Source organism: Leucoraja erinacea, chromosome 22 (genome assembly GCF_028641065.1).
Source record: "Leucoraja erinacea ecotype New England chromosome 22, Leri_hhj_1, whole genome shotgun sequence".
Taxonomy (NCBI): Eukaryota; Metazoa; Chordata; class Chondrichthyes; order Rajiformes; family Rajidae; genus Leucoraja; species Leucoraja erinaceus.
In genome coordinates this window covers 18,061,739-18,084,549 of record NC_073398.1, presented here as the reverse complement: position 1 = coordinate 18,084,549, position 22,811 = coordinate 18,061,739, and positions in this window count along the sequence as shown.

Below are 22,811 nucleotides of genomic sequence, written 5' to 3'. Positions count from 1 at the left end.
TGTAGGAAACACCCCACGGATCAGATAATATCTGTGGAGAAAGAAGCAGAGTTGATATTTCAACTTGATAGCTTTGCATTGGCATCATCTCTGCTTTGCTTTAATAGATGTGAACTTCACATAATACAAAAATTAGGCTAATGATTTGCGTTAATATAGTTTTAAAGTCACTGAAAATAGTCTACTCCGATGCTTCATGGGATGCATACAGTAAACCCACATTATGACAGACCAAAGGGGGATAACATTGGCATTTATAACTCAAGTTTTGAAACATTTTAAAAAGTATTCAGCTAGTTCGATTCACATCATGTATGCTGAGAAACAGCGAAACACATTGAAAATGGCAAAAGCTTTGGGACAAGAGCACATCCTGACTGGTGCGCTGAATGTGTGCACTTGAGAATCAACTGTGCCTCTGGCCAAGCTGCCCCAGTAGATGTGCAGTGCTGACATCTATCCAAACATGTAGCAATGTGCCTGGGTGTGTCCTGTCCACATAACGTAGGACAAATCCTGGATGGTGAATTATCACCAGGTTGATCTACTCTCAACCAGCAGCTTTGTGATGGATGGGATCGAGCAGTGTTCTCTAATCTCTAATCACTAATCTTCTCACCAGCTTGGATTTGACATTGTTTTAACTCAAGACCTTATCACAACCATGGTTCAAACGTGAACAAAAGAGCTGAGATCCTGAGATTAAGAGAGAGTGGCTGCGCTTGGCATAAAAAAGGATGACATTGTAGAGCACTGGTAAAGGTAGTCATTGGGGCTCAAATGGATAACTCGCTACTGCATGCACTACTGGAAGATGTTCATGGTCATTACAAGTAAATCTCTACATGAGATGGCCAGATGACTAGAATGTATTATTTGTGGATGAAGTAAAGAGTTATAATTTGCCCATCACCCATATTGATTTGTTAGTTACCATCGCACCACTCTCAGTGGCAGGAGTCTGCATGGCAGCATGACATTACACAACATATTGACGTAACACAGATGGGTCAGACTCAGCACTTCCAAGGTAGGGACCATAATAAACAGCAAGATGTTAAAAAAAGTATTGTGCAATTTTGAGGCAGCACTTCCTGTAGATCCCTTCAATGGTGGGGAGTTCAGTACCCATGATGGATTGGGCCGTGTTCACCACTTTTTAGAATCTCCTTAGCTTCTAGGTTACTATGATGTAACAAGTCAATATGCTCTCTACCTTACACCTCTGCATATTCAAGCGTCTTTTTTGACAAACCGCATCTCCTCAATGTTCTCAGGAGCGAGGCACTGATGGGTTTTCTTTATGATTGAGATGGAATTACCTAATTCTGCCCATGTGTCTTATGGCCTCACCTCGAGGACTGATGTGATTCAAGAAGGCATTACCAATGAGAATGGGAAATCCATACTGGCATTTCCATCATCCTATGAAATCATTAATGATAAAAGAATAAGGATTTCAGACAAGGGTTGCTTTGATTGTCCAAGGAAAGTTTTAGGATAATCTATGTCCTCTTGAGGCCCGTTGCATCTGCTTCACCCCATCATTCAAGTCCTGGTTCACAGTGGTGCAACTGGTAGCACTGCTGCCTCACTGTGCCAGAGACCTGGCTTCAATCCTGACCTCAAGCACTGTGAAGAAAGCGAATGGTATGTTAGCATTCATAGCAAAAGGATTTGAGTATAAGAGCAGGGAGGTTCTACTGCAGTTGTACAGGGTCTTGGTGAGACCACACCTGGAGTATTGCATACAGTTTTGGTCTCCTAATCTGAGGAAATACATTCTTGCCATAGAGGTAGTACAGAGAAGGTTCACCAGACTGATTCCTGGGATGTCAGGACTTTCATATGAAAAAAGACTGGATAGACTCGATTTGTACTCGCTAGAATTTAGAAGATTGAGGGGGGGATCTTATAGAAACTTACAAAATTCTTAAGGGGTTGGACAGGCTAGATGCAAGAAGATTGTTCCCGATGTTGGGGAAGTCCAGAACAAGAGGTCACAGTTTAAGGATAAGGGGCAAATCTTTTAGGACCGAGATGAGAAAAACATTTTTCACATAGTGAGTGGTGAGTCTCTGGAATTCTCTGCCACAGAAGGTAGTTGAGGCCAGTTCATTGGCTATATTTAAGAGGGAGTTAGATGTGGCTCTTGTGGCTAAAGGGATCAGGGGGTATGGAGAGAAGGCAGGTACAGGATACTGAGTTGGATGATCAGCCATGATCATATTGAATGGCGGTGCAGGCTCGAAGGGCCGAATGACCTACTCATGCAGCTATTTTCTATGTTTCTATGTGTGGAGTTTGCATGTGTTTCCTATGACCATGTGGGTTCCTCCAGGTCCTCCCGGTTCCTCCCACATCCCAAAGACGCGCGGGTTTGTAGGTTAATTGGCCGCTGTAAATTATTCCTAACGTGTAGAGCATGGTTATGAAAGTGGAATAATATAGAACGATGAATAGGTGATCGATGGTTTGCATGGACTTGGTGTGCCGAAGGTCCTATTTCCATGCTGTATCAGTCTCTATATTAATACACAAGGCTCCTATTTGTCCAAGCTCTGCACTTCAACTATTTTTGCTTGCTTGCAGGTCAATTTAGCAGCCAAACATGGTTTTTCACAACCACTTTGTTGAGGTGGATAGCATTAGATTAACCTCCAGACGTATTTCTCCATAATTCCAGAATATCATGCTAATCGTATATCATGTGTTCCTATTTCACACTAATTCTTAAATAATTCACATTGGGATTTCCGGATCAAACAGAAAAAATAACCTGGGAACATTTTGCAGTATCTTCTGTAAAGGTAAAATAAGTTATTGTTTCAGTTCGATGACCTTTCATTTGAGCTGAAAGATATTACAGATTTAACAAAATAATGGTAAGTTAAGAGACGAGGATCTATAGTGTGAGTAGAGTGTTGAAGAATGAAGAAAAAGAGAAGTTCAGTTTCAATGAAACAGAAGAATGAATAACTTGCAAATTAAATTACGATTCAAGGGAAAAGAGGGGGCAGTTGTGGGGTGGCCACTAATAGAGCAAGATAGCAACAACTGTGGGTTCAGAAAAGGTGAAGCCGGCAACAGTAGGACCATTATCAGCAAATGCTCCCTAACACAAAAGGAGCAGTGGTTATTATTGGAAATTGTGAAACTCAGTTTGAAGTCAGAAGTTTATAAAGTCTCTCATCAAGAGATGAAGTAGTATTTATTACACTTGTATTGAGCTTCAGTGGAATGGTGCAAAAGATCACAGACAAGAGACAAGAGTATAATAAAGCTACAAAGGCTGGAAGCACAGAGTCACACGTGCAATGAATGGAGGTATTTAACAATGTGATCACTCAATCCACGTATGATCTTTCCTTGCAGAGATGACATTGTGAGCAATGAATACAGTATACAAGGTTGGAAGATGTTCCTTCGACTTGCTTTTTCTACCTAGCAGGAGTCATTGGGTCCCTGCATGGTGAGAAGTAGGGAATGAAAAAGGGCAATCGCTTGCATTGAAAGATGCTAAGAGATTGGGAATATGTTTCAGTCCATGGAAACATGGAGCAGACTGAAGTGAACAGAACAGCCCATTTGAAATGCTGCAGTGAAAATAAAGTTGGTTGATTTGCACCATCAATTAAATTATTTTTGAAACTACATTTTGTTACATATGCTTTAAACCAAATATTATGATTTACTGCTGCCCATGCTGGTAAGCTGCACAATAACATTCCTATTTGTTTTTAATTATTTTTAATTACAATTAACTGCATGCATCTTTAACTTTCATTAAAAAGACACAAAGTGCTGGAGTAGCTCAGCAGGTCAGTCAGCATCTCTGAGGAACATGGATAGGTGACGTGTCGGGTCAGGAGCCTTCAGCCCTTCTTCTGCCCTTTGTGATATTTTTTGTATTAGAAATTTGTGTTTTATTTTGTACTCCAAAGATGCTGCCTGACCCACTGAGTTGCATCAATACTTTCTGTCTTTTTTTTGTAAACCAGCATCTGCACTTCCTCGTGTCTACTCTTTAACTTTCATATTATTTTACCTTTAGCCAGACTAATATCTTTAAATTTCACAAATGTTTTTTCTTTAATGTTATTAATTTAATTTTGACAAGGCCCTTAGCTTGCGTTCTTAACAATATCAACAGAAAATTAAGTTTGCAATGAAGTTTACTGACGTGCAGGCTTTGCTATATTTCATTTTCTGTTTAATTTCCCCATTGCTTCTGTCAGATGCTTAGATTCCTGGAGTCCCATTTTCCCTTACTGAAGTATACTGTCATTGTAAGATTCATGGAGACTTATTGGGAGCAGCTCAGTTATGTGTATGGAAATTTGCAAACAATGACCTCTTCCCACATGATAAATGAAGTACAACCTTTTGCATTTGTCTCTGCTTTATTTGTCTGCACAGTAAACGTGAACGAATGTGTGCTTAGATTGCAATTTGGAAGCTGGCAAAAAAAGTCTAAAGATCAATCTTTCGCTGATAAAAGAATAGCTCTGACTTCAGTGTCCTAATTAAATGAAAGACTTGCTTATGCTCAGCCTTAGAAATGTCAGCTGTGACTATTTAAAATAGGGTTAGTTATGTGAGATATTCGCTGGATCCTTTGCAGAATCAGGAATTGTTTTACATAGAAAGCGTAAATTCTTCCAAATTTGTGAAAATGCATTTTAAGTTTTAATACTGCCATTCAGGTCAAGATTTTGCACATTTTATTTTCAGTTTGCACATGACACCATGAGGAGATACAATTCTCTATGCACCTTAGAGACAGCGAGCTTTACTCAGAAAAAGTCTTTATTTTGCATATTTGTCCTTTTGATAAATCAATTAATTTGGTTTGAGAAAGAAGAAGTTACCCCTAAACTTCAGTCCCTTAATTGGCTGTTCCCCTTTGTTTGAATCTTCCCTACTCTCATGGGAAAGCTTTTCCAAACTCTGTCTCTCAGAGATGTAGCATGGAAGCAAGCCCTTTGTCCCATTGTCCACACTGACTTCCAATCACCCGTTCACACTACTTCTATGTTGTCCCATTTTCACACTAGGACAATGTACAGGAGCCAATTAAGTTACAGACCCTCATGTCTTTGGAGTGTGGGAAGAAACTGGAACACCCAGAGGAAACCCACATGGTCACAGGGAGAACGTGCACACTCTCACAGACAGCACCTGAGGTCAGAATCGAACTCTGGTGTATGGACTGAGGGGAAAATGATGAATATTATAAAATTAAAGTATCACATGAAATTATAGTATTCTTAGCACTCTTACTGTTTAACGACACACAATGCATTGAACTGGTTCCATGATTATATTGTGAACTTGATTTTAGTGTTCTCGTTTAATATGTCCATACCACAATAGCAACTCACGTGCTGTCATTTTACTTGCAAGTTCTGCAAGTGATTAGTGTGCATATCTATGAACATGAAAATGTAGTCCAGGCACAACACCAAAAAACAGAAGATGGAAATGGTGAGAGCAGTCAGCAGAATAAACAGTATCTGTGTGGAGAAAGAAGTCAACATATCTGGACCATTCATCAGAAGTTTTAACTCTGTTTCCCTCAACATGAGTGCTGCTTGTCCTGTTGCGTGCTTCCAGCATTTTCTGTTTTGTCTTGGTTCCAAGCATCTGTAGTTTTTTATTTGCTCCAAAACCAAGATATTATAATTCATTATTAAATGACAAGTAAGAATATTCATGCCTTATTGTATTGTATTGTATTGTATTCAAATGTATTGTCATTGTCTCAATTAGAGACAATGAAATGAATTTCCCTTTACAGTCAGTTTCATAAAAATAAATAAATAATAAATATTAAAACATTAAAAAAAAATAGAATTAAAAAAAAAGCACAAACACAGAAAGTGACACAACACAACACAGTGGACAAGTGAGGAAGGACCATATTCCCCTCCGATCTTCCCAGATTATCCGTGTTCGGGGCCTCCGAGTACTGTGGCCCGATGTTTTTTTGGTAATCTTCCTACTCTACCTCCCGATCAAAGCAGCTCTCCGCAGCCGAGCCGGGCAATCACAACCATTGATTAAAAAAAACATGATGTTGCAGCAGGTTTTAGAATAAGGCATCGCCAGCAAATCCAGCGCTGTCCCGCCGCTTGGAGCTCCGGTCGATAAAGGCCACGCCAATAGGTATCTCGAATAATAGTTCCTAAACATCCCCCGCGCACCGTGCACATAAAACATTTTTAAAAGACACAATTTCAATCCTTCTGCTTATAAAAATGACACTGTACACCGTTCCGTAATGTTCCATACTGTAAATTCTTTTAATTCTTGCAAAAGCTAAATATTGTTAAAAAAAACATTGCTTTAAATTGAAGCAAATAGACTTATCATGAACTCCATTAATATGCATACAATTTTAATTAAAATATCTTATCATAGCAAATAATTACAATATTTAAGAATTAAATAAGCAAACCCACTAAACCTTAACAAAATGATTTGTAAAATTTGAATTTTCAACACACAGAAAGCCATGCTGGATTGGATGTTCAGTTTGTTAAAAGTTATTCAAAATCAATTGTTTACTTTGCTTTTTAAATAATTTAGCATCAGGTGAACAAATGTTTTCTCAACTTAAAAAAATGACTCCTGTTTTTTTCTCTTTAATAAGATTCAAAGCACTCATCGAGGATCACTGTGGGTAGGAGTTGAAAAATGTAGCTTTCAAGCACAATTGCACAATGTTGCAGACAATATTGGACAGAACAAAGCATGACTAAATATTTTCAATTAACATAAAATGTATCTACTTTTGTTTTAAAGTAACAAATGGCCCAGATCAATTGACCCAGAAGAGATTTCCAACATTCTCCTGTATAGCCTTTTACTTAGCTAAGAGTTCTCAGCAGGTTTATAGCAATATAGGTCTATAGCAATCTCAAAGTGTGCCCTTTAATATCTCAAACGTTTTGATCAAATCACCACTAAAATTTCTATATTCCAGTGTAGGTATCACACATTTTATCTCTTTCAGACCAGGCATTGTTCCAATAAATGTTTTCTCCTCTCCATCTATGAACAGTTGATTTTTCCTAACCTGTGGTCATTGACTCATGGAGCATGGAAATAGGCTATTTGGTTCACCACATCCATGTTGGTGAATTGGCTTAACCAAACTAGTCCCGCCTGCCTGTACCTGGCCCATATCCCGCCAAACCTTTCCTAACCATGTACCTGTTCAAGTGTCTTTTAAATGCTGAATTGTATCTGCCTCTACCACTTCATTTTGCAGTTCATTCCATATATACTCTAGTCTTTGTAGTCTCTGTACGAAATGTTGCCCCTCAGGTTGTATCTGAATCTTTCATCTCTCAATTAAAATTGATCCCCACTAGTTTTTGATTTCCTCTCTTGGGGAAAAGACTGGCTTGTCTTCTTATATATGTCCCTCATGGTTTTATACACCTCTATAAGGTCACCCCACAGCTTTCTACACTGCAGGAAAGAAAGACCTAACATATCAGTCTTTCCACATACCTCAATCACTCTGTATCTGGTAATATCATCATGAATATTGCTTGTACCTTTTCCAGTCTAATGACATCCTTTCTATAGTAGGACAACCAGAACTGAACACAGTACTTCAAATGTGTCTACCTACATATTGATTGAGAAACATTTCCTAAACACACTTAAAAAATTCCACCCAATCCAACCCCTCGCACTCTGGCACTGTCCGTCAATATTTGGGAAGTTAAAATACCTCATTAATACAGTTTTAGTATTCTTTCAGCTATCTGTGATCTCCCTCCATTTTTCCTCCTCTAACTCCCACTGACTATTGGGGGACCTCTAGTATAATCTCATCAAAGTGATCGCCACTTCTTATTTCACAATTGCTCTCATGTAGCCTCACGGATGATCTCCAGGAATATCCTCTCCAAGTACCTCTGTAATATTCACCCTAATCAAACGCTGGCGTCTGGAGCTGAGGGGAAAATCTATTGATATCTCTCTGTAATTTTATACTTCTATCTGCACTGCCAATAGCAAACATGGGAAAGTGTCATATAATTTGGGCTATCAATAAGTACAGTGAATAAGTGAGGGCCCAACACAGAATCCTCTGGGACATCGATGGTCTCTGTGTCCCACACTCTCAAAAGTAACTGACCATTAATTTCTTGACCTAAACTTGATCTCATGAGTCCTCTTATTCAAATCTCTTATTCAAATCTCTTAAAAATACAGATTCATGACATTAATTGACATTCTCCTGGCTGCCTCTTTGAACACCCCATTAAACATCAAAGATATTCATCAGGCATAGCCACAATAAGTCAAAAGGTTGGAATTGCTGATTATCTGGAATCGGAGCATTTGTTGTTGAATATGGAAGATTTGTCCAGAAGTGGGACGTTGCTGTTCCTTGAACTTCCTTTCAACTTCATTGAAACAATGTGGAAGATCAAGGCCGGAAAGGCCAAATGGGAATAGAAAGATAAATTAAAGGAAAAGGCAACTGGAAATGTTGGATCACCCTGTTACAAGGGAACAGGTTCAAGGATCTGACAAGTAGAGCAGGAAAAGGCTCACTTGTCTGTTTAGTTAAGGGCCTGTCCCACTTAGGAGACCTCCACCACGACCTCTGGTGACCTTAAGCAACTTTTTTTTTTAATCAAGGTCACGGTGACCTACGACCACCTACGACATTTCACGGCTATGTGTACGACCTCCTAGGACTATGTTGAAGACCTCCCTCGACAATGACGAAGACCTCCTTCGACCTCCTTCGACTATGTTGAAGACTAGCTTCAACCATGTGCGTTTTACTCGAGGATGGTCTCTGGCAAATTGGTCCGTGAATGAGCACGACCCCCTTCCATCTCAGAGGACCACACCGAATACCAACAACGACCAGTGACAAGTGTCTACAACTCAAATGATTACCTGATAAAATGATGTCATGTTGCATTTTTTTCTCACTAAAAAAATGCCTCCCAAGTTTTTTTTAATCATTCTGAACCATGCAAGCAAGGAAGCAACTAGTTTGGAGGATGTTAGTAAAAATACAACTACTGCGGTTTGCAGCAGCCCTTTTGCTTCAGCAGCCTTTTAAGAAAGGCAGAAGGGGAAGAGCAAGGGTGAAGAGGAAGCAGGGGAAGTGGATGGCAAGCATGCCATTCTTGTCCCTGTCCCTGTATCCCTCATTTTCTTTTTCGTACAGGATGGCACTCTGCTGGAACCATTCCTCAAGGTCCCCCTCCTGCTGCCTGGTGAAGGTGTAGGGCATAACCTTCCTCCAGCCCTCCCTCAACACCAATGGGGCATCTGCCTCTGATGCTGTGTCAGACACAGGAGAAAGGGCTGCTTTGCTGCCTTCAAATGAGGCAGTGAAGGATGGGGTAGCGTTGGGGACATATACTACCACCCTGGTCTCCTCCTCCAGGGGTCTCTCATGCAGGGCTACCTCCTCCTGCACTATCACCTCCTGTGGCATCACCTCCTGCCACCCTTCCTCCTGGGTGGGCAACACCTGCATAGGGTTGTGCCCTCTACCTGCGTTGCTGCCTTTTTGGTGCCTTCTCTAAACCCCATCCCTCCCCCCCCCCCCCCCCCCCAATACACAATGCTACAGACTTGGCGTTTAAACAGAGCGCTGTCGGCTGTAGTGCTATGGGTTCTAAATATATCCTACTGGTCACAGCATCATGAGGTTTAAATATAGCGCTACGGGCCACAACGCTAGGGGGTTTAACATAGCGCCATGGCCACAGTGCTATGGGTCACAGACTGTTCAGGCTAAATTCTCGTATAACGCACCCTTGCAGACAGACGGAGTGAACAACACACTAAGGGGAGCAAATGGACATCAGAGCATCACAAAGGGAAGATTCCATTGGTTTGCTGAAAGGAGAGGGGAGGTGAATATATGGCATAATTTTGATGGTGTCAGAAATGATGAGGTTTATGCATGGAATGTCGAGCCTGGTAAGATGGAACATGAGTTCAGCGGTATCCCTATCCTTCCCAGCATGAGGGAAGGACTGAGTGGAGTGAAGCTACATGCGATGAAAAGGAAAGTCATGATGAAAGCTCCAACTTGAAAAGTGATGTATAACTATCAGATGGAGAAACTAGAATAATACATTTGTGTTCGTATACATTACCGGGCAGTGAATTTGACATAAATAGATATTTTATGCAAATCAGTTATTAAAGTAACAGCTCAGGGGAAGTCTGGTAAAGACTAAATTACAAATAGTTGGGAATTAGGGCTATTTTCATGAGCGTATCTGTGAAATCATCGGATAGTTACATGGTTAAAATGATAATTATTGATTTGTGATTATGACATCCAATGACATGACTTGAGGTAAAATAACATGCCACCTGAATCATTGGACATTCTGTCATTTGTATGGTAATAAATTGTACAATAATTTACCCTGACCAGCTCCAACCTGTTTACATTAATTGGTTTCACCTCAGAAGGAATGAAACAAACTAATTTCCCTGGTAGTCCTGCAGAGGTATTTTTTCGCAAGTGTGTTTCCATTTAAAGTCTATTTTGTGGAAAATTAAGTATTTTTTACGAATCAATGACTGGAAATGCAATCATGCCCAAAACACAAATTTAAAAGCTGGATGTAAAAACTTGAGCAATCTTCCACAAAATCAATAAGTGTAAGAATGCTGGCAGAGTGTGTGGCACATTGATTTATCAGAATCATTCCATCTTCCCCGGTGAGGGATGTTGAAGCCCCTGTGAAACTAATTCATTTAAATTACATCAAGGGATCCGATGATTCACAGTGAAGAGATACTGCACAGAGTTGGCACCAAGTTCTGGTTGTTTTTCCTTAATGAGAGTGTAACTCCCACAGGAGGATAGTGTACAGTTGCTTTCATGTTTAAATCCTTGATTTGAATCCACAAAAACATTTAGGACCAACTTGAACTGTAGTTTTAGATTGAAGCTTAGATAGATCCTTTTCACACTGAGTGTAAAGAGCTGCCAGCATTCTCTGAGGTAATCTTCACGGCCTCCTCGGATTTATCTGCCGCAGCGGCTTCCTGGGAACCTTCTCCAGGTCTTGGGGTAGCAATGGCTTTTAACTCAGTTCCAACGCAATTGAGGCTGGAGAATGTAATAATAATAATAATAATAATAAATTTTATTTGAGGGCGCCTTTCAAAAATTTCAAGGACACCTTACAGAGATTAACAAGAATAATAAAACATATAATCGGAATAAAATAAATAATAAAGACATCACCAAAGCACAAATTAAAAACAGAATTCAATCCAAAGACAAAAAATCAAAAACACAATGTGAAGAGAGAGCAACGGCAGCTAAAGCGCGCCAGCGTCCACTCTCCCTTCCGACAGCCATCTTGGACACAGACTAACATGTTTAATTACACACAAAAAAAATCATCCCCCCACAATGGTTACCACTGTGGGGGAAGGCACAATGTCCAGTCCACATCCCCAGTTCACCCAAAGTCAGGCCTATTGCCTCTACAGAGGTGCGATGTTTCTGGCTGTTCTCACCGGGTGATGTTGCCCCGGCATCAGGAGAGTCCTCTCAGCGGCTGGGCCACCTGGAACGGCCGCTTCCTGACTGGGGACCGCAGCTTCCGAAGCCGACAAGGCTGCGCCGGTTTGGAGCTCCCAGGCTCCCGATGTTACAGTCCACGCCGCCCGCTCCGCAGACCCGCAGCCCGGAGGTGTTGATCTCGGCGGTCACAGCTCACCGGAGCTCCAGCGCGTCGATCCAGCGCGGCAACCCAGGCAAGGCATCGCCCGCTCCGCTCCGCTCCACGATAGCGCCCCAGCGCTGTGCCGCCACCGAAGCCAAGGTGCTGGGTGGGCCCCGCCAGGAAACGGCGCTCCACGCCTGCTGGTAGGCCACGAGGACGGGTCGACGGGGCAGCCCGGAGGAAAAGCTGCCTCACCGACCAGGTAGGGACCTAGAAGTATAATTACCTCCTTCCCCCCACATTAAAAAGTCCATTCTCCACCAGACAAAGGACAGGACTTACTAAAACTCCAAAACAAGTGAGTTAAATGGATGGCTGCTGGTTAGCAGCCGTTCCCCAAGATGGCTCCTCCCACTATGTATCAACTTTCCAAGCCCACGCACATACCATGAATGGAATTTTAATGAACTTTCCTTATCAATGCAGCACATTGTATCCTACCAACATGCCTTCACCACTACATATGGCTCTCGGGCACTGAATTTTGAGACAAAATATTTCCAGAAATTCCCCCTTGTGGTGCAAGGTTTTGTGCACTGCACCAGTATGACAGGGTTGTAGTAGCCATTTAACAGTATGTTATGACTATTACCAGTTACCTTTAAATTTTATCTGCCTGTAAGTACGTGGGTGGGATTTATACATAGTCTGAGGCGTGTTTGCGGCTGGGATTCTCACGCAGATGCCCTAGTAGTTTTAGTTTAGTTGGAAGAAGCATGGGGGAGATGTCCCAGCTTTCAATCATGCATGAGTTTGACTACGAATAAGATCAAAATGCACTTAAGAAGAAGTTTGGATGAATATCTTACTGTTTTTACTACTACAATAAAGAAACTATTCATTAAGAGACTGTGTTTTGGAAGATTTATCTTTCGACGGCATTGAATGTCTCCTGGAGAGCTTGTGAATGCGTATCGATTATCTCCTAAACCCCTGTCTTCAATCATAGTGACTTAAAGGAGGAATCCTTGAAACAATATAAAAATCTGTCACCACAAGGGTACTTTGTACATGTACAACATGTTACCATATATACCAATCCCTACCTCCCACCTGGTCTTCCCGCCCAATGTTCATATTCCCCCACCACCGATTATCATCCCTCCATTCCCAAGAATCCATTGCCAGCACCCAGAATACATTCTTCATCACTGCCTCAGCAAGATCTCCTCCGTACATCATCATGGTGTTTCTGGTTTGTATAATCAGAATTGGGGATACATGAGTTAACGGCAAACAGTGAAAGGGTGTGTCGTGGATGCTTTGTTGGAACCCTCTATATTAATTGCCATTTGACTGCTGTGCCAGATGAGTGCACTGTTGGATTTTAGGTCTGCTTGCTGAAATCACATCATCTTGGCGAACAATTTATGGCTTGGTCAATTACCTTCATCACATTATACCTCCACCTTCTTACGTACTTATTTACTTACTAAACTTACTTACTTCTCTGAATGATTTTAAGAAAAGGTGTCAGCCAGCCTCTTGGGTCCAAAATCACAGCTAGAGAATATTGTACAGAAGGTAGCAAACTATGGCTATTCAGACATGCCTGAAGGTGGTTTCTAATGAGACTCGATATTTGAGACACAACTTCAGATAGCAGGAAACTTGCTCAGTGGAACATTTCTGGTGGCTCTGGTATCCTGTGGTATCAAGAACAGCACTGTGAAGCAGAGTGGGCTCAGTCAGAGTAAGGGAGAGGAGGAAAGGGAGAGGAGAGGAAAAAAAAGAAACAAAAGGTGTGCAGGTCGGAGCTGTAGAAACTGCGGAGCAGGTTAGTCAGATGCGGTAAGAGAAAAATTAAGTTAACGTGGATGACCTGCAGCAAAATTGGCTAATAGTGCCACAAATAGATTAAGCGAATTGTTGAATTAAATATTGAGTCTGAGAGGTGTTAGATGAGGTGCAGTTCCTTTAGTTTTTGTTGGACCTCATTATCGTCTGAGAGAGTTTAACAAGGGCAGCATGATCACAAGGTGTTGCTTTGCTGTAAGATAAAGCAATTGTGCCCTTCGTTTTCGAAGGTTAGGCTGTAATATGTTCTTGCTTTTTACAATTTTAACTGTAAAATCCTGGACATTCAATTACTATGAAATGCAAGGTAAACGTGGCAATGTGATGAGTTCAGCATGATTTAATGAATGTTAGCTCAATATTGCTACTGACTACAAGATGGCGTTAACTAGATTTTCACCATGAATGCTATGAATGTATCAAATTTAGGAGTTACATTCTGGATATAATTGCTATTTGTCTTTATTGAATGTTTGTGATTTGTACTGTTTGGGAAATGTACTTTGGTAAAATCTGTTGTCAAAGATGCAGATAATTAATGTGTAGGAGAGAACTGCAGATGCTGGTTTAAATCGAAGGTAGACACAAAATGCTGGAGTAACAGCGCGGACAGGCAGCATCTCTTGAGAGAAGGAATGGGCAATGTTGCAGGTCGAGACTCTTCTTCAAACCAAAATGACCCAAAACGTCACCCACTCCTTCTCTCCAGAGGTGCTGCTTGTCCCGCTGAGTTCCTCCAGCATTTTGTGTCTACCATGCAGATAATTAAAGTCACTGGCACAACAAAATGGTTTGCTTCATGTTTAATCATGTCCATAATCATGCCCATGATTTTTTGTCTTCAAAATAAAACTAAGGCTCCACAGAGAAAGAATAGATATTGCTGTACTTAATTTTTGAGTGTAAAATTTAACAAGAATCTTAATTTGCAGGGGATGAACAATAATAAAATGAAATTGTAGCAGCTCTACCATGAGGAGTCAGTCTGAAGAAGTGTTTCAGCCTGAAATGTTGCCCATTTCCTTCGCTCCATAGATGCTGCTGCACCCGTTGAGTTTCTCCAGCATTTTTGTATACCTTCGATTTTCCAGCATCTGCAGTTCCTTCTTAAACAGTGAATCTTCTCTATTTCTTTACTGATCCCTTCACCTATATTCCTTCCTCTGGATTCACTTTGCACACCTATTCTCTATTAAATCTCATCATCTTTTGTCTTTTTATTTCTGGTCTTTGTCCAACCTGCTGACCTCCCCCCCTTTTACTTGCCATGCTTTGTTCTGCACCCTACCTCTCTTCCAGCTTTCTCCCTTCTACCATTATTGGTCTGAAGAAGGGTCCTGACCCAAAACATTGCCTATCCATGTTCTCCAGAGATGCTGCCTCACGGATAGCTCCTTGTGTTAACATTATCCTAGTGTCGTAGAGACATAGAGTGATATAGTGTGGAAACAGGCCCTTTGGCCCAACTTGCCCACACCAGCCAACAATGCCCCAGCTACACTAGTCCCACCTGACCACATATGGTCCATATCCCTCCAAAACTGTCCTATCCATCTACTTGTCTAACTGTTTCTTAAATGTTTTGATAGTCCCTGCCTCAACTACCACATCTGTTAGCTTGTTCCATACGCACACCATCCTTTGTGTTAAAAAGTTACCCCTCAGATTCCTATTAAATCTTTTCCCCTTCACAAACCAATGTCCTGTAGTCCTTGATTCATCTACACTGGGCAAAATACTCTGTGCATCTCCCTGATCTATTCCTCTCATGATCTTGTACGGACAAAAACTCAATAGCCACTTCGTAAATGACAAAGACACACGTCGCTTGTGGCAGGGATTTCAGACCATCACTGACTACAAGCCCCCCCCGCTGCGGATATGCCAAAACACCCCTCCCTCCTGCACTACCAAGGAAAAGAGTCCCAGACCTGCACTTCACCTCTCTTTCAGGCTGTCAGAGTTAAAAAGGCCAGCCAGCGTTCCACGCAAAGCTCAGACCAGCCAGAGTTAAAAAGGCCTTTTGCAGCGTCAATCCACGCAAAGTGCATGGACAACATTCCTGGATGCGTTCTAAGAGACTGTACCTGTCTTCCAGCTTTTTAACATCTCACCCAGCCAACAGTAGTGCCCAATACTATAAGAGTGCCACCATCGTCCCTGTCCCACCAAACCCAGCCTCTTATGACAACCAGTGGCCCTAACACCCATAAAGTGTTCCCAACTATACATCAAAAATAGTCTACCTGCCGACCTAGATGCAGTTCGCCTACAGTGCCTACAAGCCTTTTTGATGAGTTCTACACTGAACCTGTATTGTCACATCCATCAAGGATACCTATGCCTGGATCCTTTCATAGATCCCTCTGCTTTCTACAATCATTCCGCAGCAGCTGGTGGAGAAGTTACCATTTATGCTGGTGCAACTGGGGTCTGAACTTTCTGCCCAAGTTAGACAGTCAGGGTTCCAAAATCAAAAACCATAGCCTCACTGGCTAGGCTGTGTTAAGCCCCCTTCTGTATTGACAATTCCAGGGATCGGTTCGCTGATGACACAACAGTGGTGGGTCTCATCAGTGACAATGATGAATCCACTACAGGATCTGTGGTAGTCAGGTTGGTGCTCTCTGATTCTTTTAAACTGGATTAGGAATGAAATGGAGCCCAGCAAATTTGAAGACTTGCGATTCCTTCATTATCAAGACTGGATAATTTATTCAATCAGAACCAAAAGGCAAGGACCGCAGATGAAAGGTGCTGATACCTTAATTGTTTGTGTTTGTTGAGCAAGAGTAGTGTGGAAAAAATCAACTAGTGTGATTAATGTGTGACTGAATACTCCAAAGTGAGCAGAAAATTACTTTAATTAACAGGTTAAGTCGTGTTTTTATTTTGGAAGTTAAAATTCAGACCTATGAGTCCAATTAATCCTTTCCTTAGTGTTTGAGTGATGAGGAAGGCATTACACTAGAGTTGATCCTCTGCTAATAGAGTGTTCTGTACACAGGTACTCTAATGTAATTTGTATTTGGAGCCCTTGGTCTCTCAAATATTATTATCCATGAAATATCACTGAGACAATTATTGGCTCAGGTATGTTTTTGTGTGCCAAAACATGTAATGTGCAGTTGAAAATTGGCTTCACCTGGAGTAGAACAATTTGTACATAATGCCTGTTGATAAATTTGACTCCTGGCATTTCAGTGGGATTTTCATTTATCCTGGTAACCTTTATTCCAGAATGAAACTCCAAATAACATCTAAATTAGTACAACACATATAATTTGTTTCAATTGAGAGTTACAGCTGCACATTAATCAGAACCACAGACCGCAGTTGAATTTCTACCCAAACATTGCTCTTGTTAAATAAACTCCACAAATAATTAAAGGTATCAGGAAGTTAAAATTCTCTTGCCCAGATCCTTGTAAGTTTGAGTGATGAGGAAACATTAAGGGCATAATTGTTCTGTTGTAGGTGAAGAGCCCTTGGTCTCTCAAAAAAATGAAAATCACTGAGACAATTATCTCAGGTATGTTTTTGTGTGCCAAATCATGTTTTCACAAAATTGGCTTCACCTGGAGTAGGGTGTATGGGACAAGCATTTCTGGATTTTCAGAGGAGCTGGTTGAATGGCAAATGGGACTATACAACCAAGCAGTTAGCTGATCACAGCAGTTGTACATGGTTCAATAAACACAAATAAAGGACAGCATCTCTTGCCCAGAGTAAGTGAGTTGAGGAACAAAGGGCATAGGTTTGAGGTGAAGAGGAAAAAAATAATAGGAATCTGAGTGGTAATCTTTTTCACATAAAGGGTGGTGGGTGTATGGGACAAGCTGGCAGAGGAGCTGGTTGAGGCTGGGACTATCCCAAGCAGTTAGACAAGGTACATGGAAAGGACAGGTTTGGAGGGATATGGACCAAATGCTGGCAGGTGGGACCAGTGTAGCTGGCACATGTTGGCCGGTTTGGGCAATTTGGGCTGAAGGGCCTGTTTCTATGCTGTATCACTGTATGACTCGATGACTGAGGCTGAGCTATTATTTTCATATAAGACCATATAACCATATAACATATAACCATATAACATATAAGACCTTGCAACCTTTTGAGCCAGCCACAAAAGATCCTGCTTTTGTATTTTATTTTGAGCCAGAATTGGTCCTCCTTTGTCGGAGGACAACTTGAGCTTTGGAAGTCCCAGATTCCCACCTGGTCCCTCTGCTTTTCTTTCCTCTAAACCCTACAACACACAAATTCCTTTACTATGTATTTTCATGTTGTGGCAGCCATTCTGGGCCTCCATGGTTCTCTGCATCTGGTTTAAATTTCCAGACACACTCTACAAGAACACCCACCTGCCTAGGATCTGAAACATTATAATTTGCATGAAATCTTTAAAACATAGATGCATAGAGTCATACATCACAGAAATACACCCTTTGGCCTAATGTCCAGGCAGGCCCTTTTTGCCCAGCTACATTAATCCCATTTCTCCACATCCTTTTATGCCTTGCTTACGTAAGTGCCAATCTAAATGCAGTAATTGTATCTGGGTACCAAACATAACCACTGTCTGTGTGTAAAAAAAAAAAAAAATACCCCTCAGATCCTCTTTAGAACTTCTTCCTCTCTCCTTAAACCTACACCCTCTTGTTCTTGAATGAGGCAGTGAAAATGTCAGCAAAACTAGACATTAATTCTGTATGCATCACTGTAACACTGGCATCAATTTCAAAGCTGGAGAAAGGATGATTGGGATAAAATAAACACTCCATGAGAGAATAAAGAAACATTATCATTAGAAAACATTCATCAAGCTACCTTGGCATTCCCGAAACACAGCCTTCATGATTGTGTTTTGTGATGGTAAGTATATTTCAAGATATGATTTGGCTGTTACTTGCAGTTATGGGGAAGCCAGCTGTGGTAGAATAATTCATCAATGTTTTATGTCACTGCTACAATGTGTTGGGAAAGCAGATATTGCAATCTGTCACCTTAAGTAAACTGGCTGTCACTTGTCTCACATAATTAGAAATAATAACTAGCTGAGGCCAACTGCATTACCTACAGGGTGCTAAAGTGTACCAGAGGCAAGAAAGGTTCAACAGCTGTCATACTCATTGCTGCTTACAAGGATGTAAAAAGAAAACCAATTTTGCTGGAAGCACATAGAAGGTCAGTTACCATCCACCAAGGGAGAGAGAGAGGGAGAGGGAGAGAGAGAGAGAGGTCCAGTTAACTAAAAGCAAAGTACTGCAGAGGCTGAAAAACTGAAGTCGCAGTAGAAAATGCCAAAAAAAAAACTCAGCAGACCAGGCAGCGGAAAAGAGACCGAGTTATCATCCAAAGTCAATGAACTTTAACTAATTCTAGATAAATGTTTGGCCTATGATTTCTCTAGTAATTCACCTTTCTTCATCATGGCATCTGTCATCATATTTGATCAGATTCTGACTAGTTAATCTTTGATTTTGACTGCCCAAATCTATAAAATCACTGGTTAATAAATAGCAATTAATAATATATTTAGATAAAGGAGAGCCCTTTCATTTTTCTTTCATATAATTCAATCATCTTATTTCATCATTACATGTTGTAATGTTTTACTCTGTTACCCTATATGTTGCCTGCACATGAAAGTTTTCTGCTTCTGATTTCAATTCTGATTTTCAGTCACATTTCACCTCTGAAAGTTCATTAAAAAAGCAAGACAAGAAATACTTCCTTTCTCTAATTTCAAAAGTGTGCAAGGTTCAGGCTGTTAGCCCAATAGTTCCCTAACTCTGGTGTACATTTGTTGAATGTCTTCTGAATTAACAGATGCAACTTATGTTAAGGCACTGGCCCAACTAACTTTGCTTCAATTTTATAAAGTGGCAACTGAAAGGAATGATCAAATATCTTAGAGGGATGTGATGCCCACCATATTTGTTCAAATAAATCAGGTCTTCCATCATCGAAAGAAGCCATCAGTTCCAGAGATGATCCAGGAAGGATACAGCTTGTGGGCAGTGACAGAGAGAAGGTTTTTTCAGGTATCGCAGTCCAGCTTTAGAAATATTTGTTATTCTACAAACATTTTAGAAATAGTGATTACAAGAACAGAACATCGCCAAAATGGAAATTCCCAAATAATCTCATCTTTCTCAACTCTATAGGATGAAATAATATTGCCAGCTTTCCAGAGGCCATGAAATGAAAGAGGGTGGAATGGATTTTTTGATACAACGACAATTGGATTGGAAAGATGAAAAAGGGAGGCACATTCAGCAGTTCAAGACCTTGCAGAATTTCCTGCTGTCAGCCTGCTCTACGTGAATGGTTTCATAGGAAATATATCTTATTAGGTGGCAGCAGAGATGGGGTTGCAGAAGGAATTATCATACAACCATAAGATTAAATGCTTTCTGCAGCTTGAAGTACCATCGCTCCAAATGGAAAATTGAATACAACTTAACAATGAAAATCGGAAGAAGATGTAAGGTATACAGGGTATGGTTTCAGATTCTCTATCCTTTCAGATGGAAAGGGTTTACATAAAACATGTTGCTTTGGCAACAAATAGGGGCATCCACACTATAGTATTGGTCAGGTTCGATTGAAGGATGCTATTTATTCAGTAAGTAATTTTCCACCTCATTTAATAAGACTGCTCAGTCCAGCAAGTGACATCTACTAAAACTGGTCATCTGGTGATAAGAAGCTCCTACCCCCCTCTGACTGAAGCATACCTGGATTCAGAAGATAGAGTGAGTGTGTTTCCAGTAAAGCCTGTACCCAAGGCATTCAAATATTAGTTACCACAGCTAATTGACCAGCACTGTAAGTCTCTGTTGGAATGTGAATGTTTGTTTCATGCATCTCTCAGCATCTCCACTTTTCATGACATCTAGTTGCTGCAGTAAGGTGAATATTATGAGGAGAGTGATAGCACAATCGTGTGATTATGGAGGTAAGTGCAAAGGCTAAAGTTAGGAGAAGATAAAGCACGGAACAAATTGAGTAATGTGATGTTGTTGAAGATAACCATACCAGATAGGTTGACTAAATACAGGTTAATTGATTGAAAACAAACTGCTGGAGGAACTCAGCAGGATAAGTGATCTGACAATAAGTTGAATGTGGAATTATCACAAGGCAGGACCAAGGAAATGAGATAAATCAATCACAGAACTGGGACAAAGATATCATGCAATGTTCTAATAGCTCTCGGAAAAAAACAAAGAAAGGCAAAGATAGAATCATAAGCTTCAATATTTGCCCCTCAAGTCAAGTCTCATCTATTACCACATGCAGAAGAGCAGTGCAAATAAAATTCTTGCTTGCAGCAGCATCATAAACACATAGACTCAGACAAACACACAAAAACAATTTATACATAAATTACTCAAAACATTTCTAAAATAAAAAAAACTATTATAAAAACCTTATTAGAAAAAAAACAAGGCCAAGGCTAGTAGTGCAAGATGTGGGCTGTAATGTTCTGCTTTCAAGGTAGGATTAGTGTTGTGTGGATTGGTTCAAGAACCTGATTACACATACTTTGTCACACACATTTTGAATTTATCATCTCATTCATTGCAAATCGTCCCTTTGCTGACAAAGCATTTGTGTTTTCTTTTGGTTTCCCCTTTGAACATTATAGTCTTTATATTGTTCTCTCTAATAGATAGCAGAGCAAACATAAAGGTGGTTAGTTCAAAACTGTGTGTTTAATATTTATATCACAGAGGCAAGATACCACATTATTATCTGTGAGGAATTATGTTCACCTATAATCTAAATATTGTTAATCTAATATACACATATTTTTAATTTTGTGGCAAGGTGATTTTGTTTAGTTATTTAACACTGTTGAATCGTTTACAGAAAGTTAGTGGAGAAATACAGCCATGGAAAAATATCTTTGCTACTGATTGATGTCATGCGCTTTATTGTCTAATAATCAATGTCCTCCTTCAGCAAGAAGAACAGAATGAGGATGCTCTCCGCCGCCCTCTGGTATAATCATTTCAATTTCCTAATGACAGAAGAATTAAATAATAGGCTCTGAAAAGAACTATAAGCAGCCAAGTGAACCCATGTGCAAAATTGATATTTCAACAAATCTAATATCTTATTACAGACAATGGCCATAGACTGTCAGACTTCTGACAAATTTACATTAAAGCAACTTTGTATCTCTTGTTCTCCGCCTTTGACAATAAAAATTAATGGAGATTATGGTCTGATTCAGGGAGAAGGAGTTCTATAAAATTAGTGCTCTATTTTCAAGCATGGATCCGTTGTAAGAATGGGAGTAGAAGACTAACTGCAATTTCCTTTTATAATTTTTCTCCCAAATCATCTCTACAGTTTTGAAATATGAACATCAGGATAGCAAGTGTAATTGGCAAACTTCCCTCATCCAGTGGTATTTATCTATTTTTCTTGCACACTACATTGCCTCCCACTGGAACCAAGGTTACTCCTAATTCCACCATTAAACTTCAGTATACAGATGGCATTCTGTACATGCATATTCAGAGACTTTGTGCTACAAGTGATGATCGAATTGTTCAATGAAGCATACAGGAGAAATAATGAATAACTTTTAATAAACTTCTGCAAAACTAACGTCCTCCACTAACCTGACCCACTGCACAACATAGCCATACACTAAGTACAAAACTTTGGAAAACATGAACTACTATATCTCATATCTCAGACACCAATTCTTAATGAAGGCAAACATCGATGATGAAATTCACCATCACCATTACTCTAGCACAGCCTTTGGCCATCTGAGAAGATGCTTAAAGATAAAGAGCTGATAGGCTGCATAAAGTTCCTGGTCTACTGGGCTCTGTTGATTTTTACCCTCTGCATGCATCTTAAGTTTGGACTGTCAGATGGTAACTCCACCAGCAACATAGCCTCCTCAACTATCCTCTACACCTGCCGGGAGGATGAGTGATGTGTGACTACTAAAGCCCAAATGGTGAGGCCCAAATTCCACCCATTCATCTCTGATGGGAAGGTCATAAGGTAGATGCACCAACACCAGGGCCCTGAAACACACACTATTCCAAATTCTGTCAAGGAAAGAGATTACCAGGTGGACTGTGTACAAATTTCAATGATTTCCTCAATGGGTTATTGAGAAACTTTAGTTTACTTTAGTTTAGTGTGCAAACATTGTGTGGAAACAGCCCCTTCGGCTCACCGAGTCCGTGCTCACTAGTAATCACCTGTACAATAGTTCTGTCCTACACA